This window comes from Micromys minutus (assembly GCF_963924665.1).
Source record: "Micromys minutus genome assembly, chromosome: X".
Classification (NCBI taxonomy): Eukaryota; Metazoa; Chordata; class Mammalia; order Rodentia; family Muridae; genus Micromys; species Micromys minutus.
The window spans coordinates 85,094,392-85,103,192 of NC_137970.1; positions in this window are offsets into that span (position 1 = coordinate 85,094,392).

An 8,801-nucleotide genomic window follows, 5' to 3' on the forward strand; every position below is an offset into this window, starting at 1 on the left:
GGGTTGCTCTTTACATATAATGTGGTGGTGCTTTGTGTATTGCATCCTCTCATGATAGAAGGGCAAAAAAAAACCCAAAAAGGCAACTTCTTTCAGAATACCTTCTAAGAATAATAATTTCACAACCTCCTAAGTTGTCACTAGAATTTCACACCAGTCCTTGAGTGTCAACATAAAATTGTGAGAGGTGACGAAGATCATTATAATTTATATAGAGAATTCAGTAGAAATTGACACACTTTTCTTTCTCATTCTTGGCAGCTATTTCTTATTTTTATTATTCTTTTCCAAATAAACTGATGTGAAGCTTGTCAATACTTTTTTATACATTTATTGCTTTTCTTCTTATTTTCTGATCTTGGTTTTGGTTATAATTTTAATGTAAAATGTCCCCTGGGAGCTCAGATGCTTAACTATTCCCTGCCAGTGTGTGCAATTTTCGAGGATGTAGACTCTTTGGAAAGTGATGTATAGCTCATGGTATTGATGTTCTTCTAGGTAGATCTTGAGAATTATAACCTCCCTTACGTCCAGCTTGAGTGTTCTTGCACCATGTAAACAAGCCTCTTCTTGCTCCTTCAATTGCAGAACAACATATTTCAGTCACCACACCTTCTCTATCATATTTGACTATAACCCTTAAACCATAGAACCTACTTCCCTTTAAGTTATTTGGGTGGGGAATTCTGTCACAAGAGAATTATCTAACATGGTAGTATTATTAAAGATGGGCAAAAGATTACAGGTGTGTGAACTTAATTCAACAGATTTAAATGGGAAAACAGGACCTTATAAGATCCCAGTCCTAAAACACATGGTGAGAAGTCCAGAATACAAGATCAGATTATACAAACTTAAATTCTATTATTTTTATTTTGATTTCTTTGTAAACTTTAAAAGTTCTGGCCTTGGCTTCTCAATTTAAAATTGGATTAATGAATGATATATTCTTCAGTAGATTACTAACATTAAATGAGACAGCAGATAGAGAGAACTTAGCATTTTCTACAGCATAAGAAATATCCAAGGTTATGTATAAGTAATTGCATTGATGTAATTACATATTCTATTTTAATTTATGCATTACAAGTTTTGTTAATCACATACTGAACATTAATTCATGGACTTATGATCTTTGAAATAAGCAAAATCAGATATTTCTCCTTTGGAATAAGTCAGTCTCATAAGTCCTTTTGCAATTTTTCCTAAAAAATCTGTTTACACTTTGCAAAAATAAAATAAAATAAATTGGCAGAATACTAGGATGAGAATATCTGCTTCTATATTTTAGTGCTAGCACAAAATAATTATAGATATAATTTAATTTATCAATTTACTTATTAAAATAATTTAATTTTCTCATAGAACTTTAAATTGAAATCTTTTATTTATAAAAGTATTTCTGATTACTTATTTTATTCATTTACATTTCAAATGCTGCCTCCCATTTCTGGTCCTCTCTCCATGAGCTCTTCACCCCATGTGCCCTTCCCTTTGCTTCTGAGAAGGTGTTTACTCAGCCACCCCCATTTCACCTCACTAGCATCCTCCTTTTCTGGGGCATCAAATTTCTACCGGATTAAGTACATCTTTTCCCACAAGGCATTCCTTTGCTACTTATGTAGTCAGGGCTCAGATCAGCTCATGTATGTTCTTTGGTTGGTAGCTTAGTCTCTGGGAGCTCTGAGGGGTCCTGGTTAGTTGATACTGTTGATCTGCATTAATTAATACTGTTGTTCTTCCTATGGGATTACATTCCCTTTCAACTCCTTCAGTCATTCCCATAACTCTTTTATAGAGGTCCCCTACCTCAGTCCAATGGTTGGTTGTAAGTATCTGTGTCTATCTTAGTGAGCTGCTGGCAGGGTGTCTTGGAGGACAGCCATGCCATCAGTAATAGTGTCTGGGTTTTGTGCCTGCACATGGGATGGAACCCAAGTTTGGCAGGTATCTTGATGGCCTTTCCTACAGACTCTGCTCTATATTTGTCTCTTGTTTCTTTAGATAGGAAAAATTCTGGTTCCGGACTTGTGAAGATGGGTAAGTTGCCCTATGACTATCTTTTGGAGGTGGTCTCTTTAGGTTCCATATCCTCACTGTTGGTTATTTCAACTATGGTCTTCCCCACTGGGCTCAGGGAGCCTCTAACAACCCTAGTGTCTGGAACTTTCTAGAGGTTTCTAGTGGCAGAGGGAGGGAGGGACACGGAATTTTTTTTTCACAACTAAAGATAATTTGCAAGTTAAATTGATATAGCAGTCATTAGTTTGAGAAAACAATTCATTTGTGTTACCCTAAAGTTCTTTATTGCCACAGTACCTGTTCTTAAACATGCATGTGCACGTGTACAAACACATGTACAATAGATAAATGAATGTTTCAGAATTAAATAAATAAATGTAAAAAAGAATAAAAATAGGCAACCTTGGGGGTTGGAGTTTCAGAGGAACACTCTAGAATGTACTAGAGTCCTGGGAGGTGAAAGACTTAGATGAAATGCCATACAGTGGGGAGAAAGAACTTAAATGTAGCCCACCTCCAGCAGAAATGCAGGGCATCAAGTGAGGGATGGAGTTGTTATCCCACAATCAAAATTCTGACCCATAATTGTTCCTGTCTGAAAGAACTGAAGGGTTGGAAAAGGAGAACAGCCTGGGGTAAAGCAGGTCCAGTTACAGGCCCAACGTGGGATCTAGCTCAAGGGGAGACCCCAAAACCTTATACTATTACTGAGGTTATGGGGCACTCGTAAAAAGCGATCTATCATGACTGATCTCTGAAAGACTCAACAAGCATCTGAAAGAGTCACCCAACCAATGGACAGAAGCTGCTGACCCCTGTGGTTGAATTAGGGAAAAACTGGAGGAGTTTGAGGAGGAGAATGACCCTGTAGGACGACCAGCAGTCTCAAATAACCTGAATCGCCGAGATCTCTCAGACACGGAGCCAGCAACCACGTAACCACCAGCTGATATGAAGCCCCTGACACATACAGAGCAGAGAACTGCCTGGTCTGGCGTCAGTGAGGGAAGATGTACTTAATCCTCAAGAGTCTTGAGGACCCAGGGAGTGGAGAGGTCTGGTACAGTGAGGGTAGTGGGGTGGGAACGTCCTCTTGGAGATGGGGGAAAAGGTTGTGGAGGGGAGTACGGGATGAGGAACAGTCAGAGCACAAACCTGGATAGGAATAACGAATGAACTGTAAAAAATAAAAAGGTTAATAATTAAAAAATTATTTGGAGGACCCAAACAAAACAATAGTAAAATTTATAGCTCAGACTTTGAAGCTCCATTTAAGCCTTTAATAGTGATTGTCCTAATAAATTTCAAAGCCTATATTAAAATTACAATCACGGCATTCACACAATTATGTAGTTGTAAAACTGCTGCCTATAACATTGTCACTTGAAGAAGACAGCTGACTGCATTTTACAGATGGATTAAAATTCTTCAGGTTAACATCAAATAATTCATAAGTGCCCAATGTTAAATCTCATACAATCATGAAATATTTGAGCACATAACATGTTTTGTTTATGAACTATAATTTCACTTTTCCTGAAGTAAAACAATGTGGGACTGTTGTACTAATTGTTTCTGGGTACAACTTAATATTCCTGAGAAAGACAATGATGAGTCACTGCATCCTAAGCCTTTAAAAACTGCCCAAATTGTTCAACAGTATGGGGAAAGAAGCAATCTAGATATTCACTGAAGCTTGACCTAGAAATAAATGAAAGAGTTACACGGGAATATCAATATTGAGCTTAACATTGCAGCCCTTCAATAATAAATGAGAAGAAAGCTATAAAGACACCCTTTTGATGCTATGTTGTTTATTAATGTGTGTTTAAATTATTTGTATCATGCTAGCTATAGATGATAATGGAAGAGCACACAGGGTGAAAATGTCTGGTGTGCAAGCGATGTTGGGAAAGTCTTGAAAAATAACTCTGCACAGGGTATATCAGTCAGATGGGAAATTGTGTGACTCTTCACATCAGTAAGGAAAATTACCTGAAATAGAAGGACTAAGAGTATGGTTCTTTTTAAATGAAAACAAAACTTAAGTGATAACTTTGATCAGGTACTATGAGTACAGACAGCACATGATCTGTCTGTCTGTCTGTCTAGCTGTCTGTTTGTCCTCAGTTTAAATGGGCACCCAAAATACTTAGTACATGATACTGCTATAATCTATTTGTTGCATAAAATACAAAATTTCCTAAAATGTAGAAAATTTAATATAAACAATCTAAATTATGAGAGTCTTGGGTAAGGAACAGAATAGATGGTTGAGGCAATCAAAGCATAGAGAATGACAAATGCAAACTCTTCTGGGCACAGAAATATAGACATTTTGTAATGCATTAGGCTGAGACATTTTCCTGCACATACCGAATACATACCATTCAGAACAATTTGTGTAGCAACCTTTCATTAACCTAGGGACTCCCACCTTCACTGATCTGTGTGCACACCCATTCCACACAATGGAGTCAGTTTATTTTCCCCTTCATGAACATTGATCCTATTCAATCACACATTGGAATTATAGATAGTAGGTTAGGGATGCCAACATGGTCTAGAATAGCTTTAGGGAAACTCACACTAAAGTGACTATTTCATAAAATGGCAATTTTAGAAATAATCATCTGTTTTCACTCTTATTCCTTTGTAGAATATGGTTAAAATCAAACGCACCAAGGGAACAAACATGTGATATGAGCAAAGGCTTATGTAATTTATTATTGGCCATCAGAACTGAAAAAATGCTTGCACAATTTTCCTTAGCAACCAAACTCCTTCTCTTGAACCAGAGTAAGGGAATCCCCCAGATATAATTTGAGTGCTTGAGTATCCAAACTCCCATAGCATATTGTCACTTCTGATGATGTACTTTTCTTCCATACTATTGTTATTCCTTTAAGTGGGGTTCTCTTGATACTATCTACTAGATTCCTAGCAACTTCTTCTCCTGTCCTTAGATTCCCTTGCTTCCTCTATCAGTTGGCTACAGCCGTAAGACTCTGAATGTCTTTAGAGAGATACAATCTGAGTGAGCAAGAAGAATAAACATCCTTTGTTTGGGGAGAGTTTAATCTCCAGCTTTGGAAGGATTGTTCACTGCAGAATTGGGAGAACATGAAACACTGCCAAGCTGTTAGTCTGCCTGTAACTGCTATTGCATACTCTTATGCATAAGTGTTTTGAACACTTCCTACTCACCAGGCACTAAAGTAAGAGATGGAAGGACTGTGGAAACAAAATAAGTGATATTTATACTTAGAAGGGATTGCATTCTGGAGAGAATGTAAAGAGTAACAGACACAAACATGTAACATCTTTTCAGGAAGCATACGTGTTCCATGGAGTAGAACAAGATATAGAGAGACTGCCATCATATCTAGAGGCTGATGATTTCTTATGAATATATTTGCATCAGTCCACTCACAATGGATTTTCAGAAATCGTGTTTGCAGAAGTAAAGCCATGAAGAGAATTAGGAAGCAAGTCTGGAAAATGATCCTTCAAAGGAAATTTGAAGTTAGTGCAAATGCCTTATGGTGAAAATAAACTTGAGATAACTAGAACAAAATATAAAAATAAAGGAAAATGTTGAAGCAATCAGCAGGTTTTTTTGAATATCTAGTTGAGTTGCATGCACTCCCAGGAATAGATAACTCATTTAGCCTGCTAACTTTCCAAAAGTTAGCCTAGGTGATGAAGCGAAGAGACATGAAAGGAAACTGTACTTTGCAGTGCTGCAGTGACACTAGGAAAATAGACAATTTCCAACAATAAGTGCCACTGTCTGTCAGCATGTCTCTGTTAATATACTGAAGAAAGAGTAAACAAGGTCAGATTAATCTGGGGCCTGAAATATCTCACTCTCTCTCCTGGCCTCCACTCTTGAGATATCCAGCTGAGTCCACCTAGGCACTAAAGAAGACGCTTCTGATCTAAGAAAAATGTGTAAGCTTAGGGCTAGGAAAGAACAGCTCTCCTTTTGTAACCTTCATACCCTCAGTCAAAGAGAGGATTTTGGAACAATATTGTATCACAAAGCCTTGAATGTTAAATAATATACTATAAAATGAGAAAGAATTTTGAAAAGTCTCTAAACACAGGTAAGCTTGCAAAAATGATGTACCACCTAAAAGACAGGATTAATTTAGAATTTTGTGAACAAAAGCAAGAGCTGTACAGATATGTAGGAAGTAATCAGTGTTGCACATTCTGTAATCATTCAAGCAAAACCCTTATTTTCAGAGGAAATTAAGCATATATTTATTTGAGGGAACAATGTGACTATACACTGTAGAGTCAGGTTCAACACATAATAAAACAATATTGTACTTCATTTGCTGTTTTAGAATTGACTTATTAAAAATAATGAAGTACTTGAGTATACAAGCTTTTTTCCCCTACTTCCACAACCCAATAATTGAGAAAACATTAGCAAATTCAGAAACTACATGTTGAGATAACGCTAGTCTTGTTAATTCTATAGCTTTATTCAACTGAATGAACTTGACATTATAAAGCACTACTTTGAAGCAAATTCTTAAGTTAGTTTTATGTTATTTTAAATGCATGGAGGGTGCTTCTGAATTCATTTGATGGGAAAATTCAATCAACATAGAAAATAACAGTCCTTTGATCTTCAGTTATAAGCAACAAAATTTATCATCAGCAATTTTAAGTTAACTAATTACACATCTAATCAAATTGCATGACAATCATGAGTTACCCATAAGTCTAATTGAGAATCAGAGTTTGGAACTCATGCATCTGGCGTATAAGACTTTAATATACAATATATTTATGGATACCATTTGACCTGGATCAAGATGTTCAAGGTCTAGTATACAATAATTACTAAATAAATATTTGGTTAGTGAAAAAAAATCTCCTCCAGAAGTTTAAAATCTAAGACTGACATTTCTTACCATTAAATGAAAAGCAAGGATGCCAATACATCCATCTCTAAAATTTGATAGTTTCTATCAGAGTATTAGTAACCACAACTATATTTATTTTAGATGATGCTAAGGAGTATACAAACTCTAAGAATCAAGCAAGAATAATCTAGGATAAATCACAAAATAAAAAGAAGCCTCAACTCATTTTGATAATCCCATTAATATGAGTGTTAGCTGATGGAATTGGATCCTTAAACCTGTTGAAAACCCAAATTAGTCGTTTGTACTTTCCTCTTTTGTAGTGGTATTATTTGGATCTGAGAATTATTTGGTTTATATATGAAAAATGTTCAAAAGTATTTTATTTTTAGGTGGCTTTTCTGAAGATGCATGGTCAATATATGGCAGTTAGTAGCAGTAAGAAGGCTCACCTTCCTAGAATTATGACTAGGTAGGAAAATATAATGTTGTCCTATGTATCACTATTTAAAAATATAATAATGTCATAAATATAGGTAGTAATAAGCTCACTTTAACACTGAGATTTTATTTTATTTTTTTTTTTTTTGATGTTAAAGTTAGGGTTTCTTTCAGGATCATTTCCAAAGTCATTCTTTGGTCTACAATTGTATAGTTTCACATTTATTTTGAGTTGGCACCCAGGGTAAACATATGTTCTCACCATGATCCTAAGGCCTGCGTTTATTGTTGAGATAATTTACTTATAGGAGATAAACTGAATCTCCATAAACCAAACTTACTGGAATATTACTTGAGCACTTCTAATCTTTTATAGAAGAGATGAGTATATAAGTAAAAATTATATGAAAATTAAACAGCACATTTAAAAGTTCATCTAAATTATTAACCAGTAGACTTTAAACACATCAAACAAAAACATTATTTTTAATATTCCAGAGAGTACATATCATGAGCTATGGTCACTGTTACACGAGAAATAAAACATTACAATAAAAATGGAGAGGAGATTTATGCCCAGAATATATTCAGTTTAGATCAAAGGGCTTGGTGATAAGACTCAAACAGGCAAATCAAGAAATTATTCAGTCTAGGCTACAGTTAAAAAAAGAAAAAAAAAAAAAAAAAAAAAAAAAAAAAACAGAATTGGTGACATAGGGTTTGGTTAAAAATGGCAAAAGACAGAAGCCCAGTATAGTTCTAATATGAGCTGAAGAAGTAATGGTAGAGTCACTATTTTTTAAAAAGCCATATAAGCATCCAAGATTTCAAAGAGCACTCAGTGTTGAAAATTAATTTCCCATATGATGTATATAATACTCCACTTATTTTTTCCATAAGTTAAAAATGTCTTTTTTGTGATTGGGCCTGGATAAAAGATCTGTGTAACTATAGAGCTTACATTCTTGAATCGAACACTGAGTATACCAAAACATGGCTGACAATTCTAGGGATTTGCTCTATAACTATGGGAAACTAGGTCCCTGGATCAAGCCGGGCAGGCACAAACTTTCCCTGTGCTCCGATGAAATCTCTCTGTCCCCTGGCTAGTCGGAATCCGTTCTCACCCAGTTCTTGCCAGTCAGGTGTGTCTGGGTCTCCGCTCTTCCTGGTGGCGGATGTTCCGAGCACCTCTTAATATTTAAATAATAATTGTGTGGAAAATTGTTGAGAATGTCTGTCTATTACATTGTGAAAATAAATTTAAAAAGATAAAAATATGGAATCATTTTTCACTCAGCTCAAGATCTGGCAAAAACAGTTTTCTAACACCTGTATATATCTTGGAGAATTAACGGAACAATGTTGGTATTATCTTTTGGTTATAAAAATATTGTTATATAGTAATTCTGTTATCAACTTTTTAAAAGGATTGCCACGTTTAAAGTTAATCAT